The following is a 5,302-nucleotide window of genomic DNA, read 5'->3' as shown; positions in this document are numbered from 1 at the left end:
CAGCCATAGTTGCGTGTTGGTCAACTTCACAGACTCAATAGTCTGCAGTTGCGGGAACCATTGCACTGATTTCAAACTGGGCATCGCAATGGTCTCTGCTATGATCGTCTCGGTCACATTCCGAAACGTCATATCCACAGCAAGGGCAGCAGACTTGATATAGAAGAACTTCTTCTTCCACATCGTCATCCCCTTGGGGGGAGTCATCAGCTTTGGGGTACCGTCTCGTAGACGGAAAGAAAAGAACCCCATGGACACTGTCATCTGATAAAACCGTCGGAAATCTCCAACGGTAGGCTCTATGCCAAGAGCACGGAAGGTAAACTCAAAATTACGAATCCGAATCATCCCAAGCGGACTCACTTGAGAAATGTGGACCTTGTACCACTCCAAGATATCCACAACAAACACCGTCAACGGTAATCGGAGGTTACAATCTCCGAAGAAATCGGACCACATGGTCACATAACCGGCCGGAGCATCGGCACCAGTATCACCCTCTGATGGGTACCGAGCCCCATATTCCGAGGGCATTTGGACCTCAAGCATAAGGCGATCAAAGCTTTTTCTGGTCCACTTCAACGCCGGTAATCCACCACCGGCAGCCCCCTCGTCTTCTTCCTCAGCCACTATCGGCTGTTCAGGGTTTTCACCCTCCACATTGTGTGGACTAGATGGTTCAGCCATCAAAAATATCAAAGAAACAGAAGATGGTGAACAGCAAGACTAGAAACCTCACCGGAATTTCAGAAAAAATCGTCGGAGAAGACAGATGACAACTTTCTCTCAAACGGCAAATTTTTTGAATTTTCGACCAAGTAAGAGGAAACCACAAACGGTTTTCCCCTTATATACCCATCGCAATTAATGCGGAGGGAGAAAGCAAATCATCACGTTCAAAAAGAGCGTATCTTGCAACAACACGTGTCGAGCGCCGTTTTAGCTGACGGTTATCACGCGCGCGTGGCCGCCCACGCGCCTGACAAAGAAGACGTTTACACTCCCTGCTACAGTGCATTTAATGCCTCGGGCAGTGCAAATGTCCTTTCATTTCAGCACATGCAGAAACGTCTCACCAACTTCTACCAACTCACACGTGCGATCAAGCCACGTAGGCAAGAAAAAGCGACAACATTATCCAGAAATCTAAGCGGCATGCGGTTTTTCTGGTTTACCGCACCATAACCCATACCGCATGTCGTTTTTTTATATACCCTAAAAAATAGGTAGAAATATATCTATCTATACTATAAAGGGATATATTACCTTTTCCGCATCACTCACGAGCACACGTGAAATATGCGGAAGTGACACACATGAACCCATTCAGATGTGTCAGATGCTCAGAACCAATGTTGTTCTTTGGACTGAACCGCATCTCAGGAACAGGCAAAGCGCATTGCCTTCATTTTCTTCAAGCTTCAAATCCCTCCTGTACGGTTCACAACCACAGAGGGTGCATGAACAACTTCTTCAGAAAAAAGAAGGAACGGAATCTACGCGCCCGCACATCAGCAGCCCTGACTCCTGAACCTTCAAGAGTTACATCCGTGCAACAAGCACACTTTGAGCGAATATGGGACTGCAACATCGCAGACACCCATGAAGAGCTACAGACATAACCATAGCTTCCGCAGAGTGGTTGCTACGGAAGAGCAAAGCTCACTCCACATCACCGAACGAGGCTACCTCGTTATAAACTCGGTATTGGAGCGTGAAGGAAAGTGGCTCCAGAAAGAACGCAGATACGTGCTCTAAACAAGTACTTATCAAGCAGCAAGTGTCCGAACAGCGGTAACAAGTCTGCCTATGACTTTGTTTACCTGCCAACGGACCGCGGTAACAAGTCTGCTTAAGACTTTGTTTACCTACCAATGGATCGCATGGAATAAACAACGATGGGCATCCCCGTGCCTATGACCATGTTTATTTACCCATAGTTTAGATCCACATTGTTCGACCAAACACGGCCAACAATGACGCAACGAAGTAACCGCAAAGAACGTACGGTTACTTGAGAGCTATCAAGATGAACACGAACACCCCACCAAAAAGGGATGGTCATCTCGTCATAGGATGCTGAACATAGAACTTGAGCAAAGTTCTAACACAACATCCAAAACCTTCAAACCCGACCGCAAAGGTTGGTTTAAAAGCTTTTCTTTTCTTCTTCGTGCACCATTCTGGCAAATGGGTCGAAGAAGAAACCACCTCCAAGAGGTTCGAAACATGTGCAAACCTTCGAACCACCATCCAAGAGGTTGGTTCGAAGTTTGTGCAGCATTACTATGAAGGTCCCTAACAGGCCTTCAACACAACAACAGGTGGCAACCCACCTGATGACATGCAACGGCTGAGAATTTCGCATCAAGCGAAATCCCTTCACCGGTACGGAAGAGGCATAGCCGGATTTTCTACCAGATCACCAGTTTGATCTGGCCTAGAATTTTCTCCAGACTGCCACACTACCTTCCTACACCATAAGTCCAGTACTCCTCCCACGTGCAACTTGCACAAGGTAGCAACACTAGACTGGGGGGACTTGAAGGGGTATGGTCCCAAAACGACCATTACCCGCGTCAAACAAACCCCTACCAGTAAGCAAACCGCACCCATGCGGTCACATCCTTCGAACCCATTCGGTTCGAAGATGAATAGCTTGACCCAAGTACGAAAGAAGATGAGCATATCGATGCGGCTGGCACCGCATCATATGGCCATTTTCGTCACGACAAGGGAAGCCAGCAAATAGTCTCCACATACGATGATGCGGCCAACACCGCATCTCGCGTATTTCTTGATCACAAGTAGGAGACGCGGTAACTTCAGACGTTACCGCATGCAGCGATGCGGCTCGCACCGCACCCTGCATATCCAACAAGTGGACTGACACGCCAGGCAAGTGGCTGACACCACGAGGCAAGTGGCGCCGGCGACAGTCCCCTGTCAGAGCTATTAAAGCAATGGGCTGACGTGGCGTAACCCCCACGGCCGGCGAGACTGACACACCTGCAACGGTGCAGCTCGTCGTCAGCCCATCCATCAATCTCCTCCTTCACTCCTCGGCTATAAATACCGACCCCAAACCAGGTTTGAGGTATCTCTTCACGACTCTCTAACTACTACTATTATCTTGCTTTGCTTCCCAAGCAAACTACTGATTCTCACGCCGGAGAGTGGTAACAAGGAGCACCCCCCACTCCATCCTCCTTGTTACGAGTCACGGCTTGTTTCCTTGTGCAGGAGATCATCCACCGGTGACCCAGCCAGCGATCTCCGAGAGGAAGGGATTAACCCTTCTTGACGAGACCAGTGTGTTAACCCTGCCCGGTTAACCATTGTTTCATCAGTACCTAAATGTGTTACAAAATTGAAACCATAGAACCTAAATCTGTTAAAATAAAAAGTTAGTACCCAAAGGCGAAATTAGGTATAAACCACAGGACCCATTTGTGTAATTAATTCTTTCGGTTATATAAAATTATAACATCTAAAAATAGTGAACCCATTAGAAAAAATTCCTGAATCCGCCACTGGTTAAAACTCTTCTCCTACCTTAAATAAATTGTAAGCAAATTACATTAAATAAGACTTCAACCTATTACCTCCATATTAAAAGATGTTACGTTCTCTCAAATCAGTTAACCTAGGAGTTATTGACTTGTACACCTACTGGTAATAATTGATGCATAAAGCTAAACCAATTATATCCATTAACATAGAATTGGAACCTTCCACCGTATAAAGAACAAATTTTGTGGTGGAATGCAAATGTTTCTTTTTCTCCCTGCAAGGATAATATTATTACTATTACTTTACTATTACTATTATAATACAATTCGAGAAACCCGAATTAATTCTAATTCCAGTATGATATAAAGAGATCCGTGCAAAAAACCAAAGGCTAAGGGCACATGAAAATATGAAGAGTTCAATTGCATAATTGTTTTGAGACCTTTATACAAATATTAAAAGCATGGTGTTATAAAACTATCCTCATAACACAACATTATGAGAATAATTAGGATAAAAGTAATCTAGTATACCATTGATAACTATAATAAAATAATATATCTATAAGATTCGCTCTTAGTTATCAACTTTATACACTTGAAGACGCTGCCTCATTAAAAAATCTTGATACGAAAACATAGTAGGACAAAACTTCAGCTAAGGAAAAAAAAGCGCCACACATATTTTCTCCCCCTGATACTTCTTAATCAGGTATACTTCCTTGTTAAAAACCTTACTAAGAAAACTCAATGAGACAAAAATAGTGAAGGAAAAAAGAGTGTAACTTGTTTTATACTCCCGTCATTTTTCGATCTTCTATCAAAATTACTAAACATTTTTGTATTTGATGATGCCAAATCACCAATTGATCTTTTCCTGTACTTCTTTATGCTAAAAAATGTTCTAATGTCATCATGTAAGCTTCTCGTGCTTTCTCCCGTAAACGAATACCACAAAATTTATATATGTGTTGTGTTACATTTTCTTTATCTACAAGACTAACCAAACTTATTTTTAATAGGTTAATAAAATATAGTCACAAGTCATCCTTACCAGAGGGGTCAGGGCATCAAAATAATTGTTTCATTATTCAAGTGTCTCCTTTTTGGTACAGCCTTATTATTTATCAAATCAATTGGAAAAATTGATAGCATCCAATTAATTTTCAATTCATATTGTACCATATTTATACATTGGGATAGCATAATCACCAGATTCAGTTTATTCCCTGCATATGTTTTGATGCACAAGAATTACATCATACGATATTTTAGATCACCTGTTATGCACTCAACTGCTTTAGGAATCTCATTAGGAGTTCAATGATATTCAATTCAATAACATATCAATTATATTTAATTCAATAACATACACATAATGTATTCAAATATGAATCTATACAATAATCATGGTGTTCTTGAGAACTTATGTTACATGATTTTGACAATTTAAATCCTTCAGAGACTTTCATGTAAACTTTCAGTATCAAGTGAATCACAAAATTTATTAGATGCATATCAATTCTCTCTTTGTATTACCAGAATAACAAGATGTTGAAAAATTTATTACATCCATCACTGGAGAATATGTCTCCTCATAATCAATCACAAGTCATTGCAAAATCCTTGTACAACTAATTTTGCATTATATCACTTAATTTGTATAAAAGACACGTTTGTATCCGACATATTTTATAACTTTAGTTATAAGGACTATTGGCCTGAAGACTTTCTTTTTCATTAGAGAACTTAACTTTGTCTTATTTGTGTCTTTTCGTCTTAGCCAATCA

This window comes from Helianthus annuus, chromosome 2, assembly GCF_002127325.2.
Source record: "Helianthus annuus cultivar XRQ/B chromosome 2, HanXRQr2.0-SUNRISE, whole genome shotgun sequence".
NCBI lineage: Eukaryota > Viridiplantae > Streptophyta > Magnoliopsida > Asterales > Asteraceae > Helianthus > Helianthus annuus.
Note: the sequence above shows the minus strand (reverse complement) of the source record.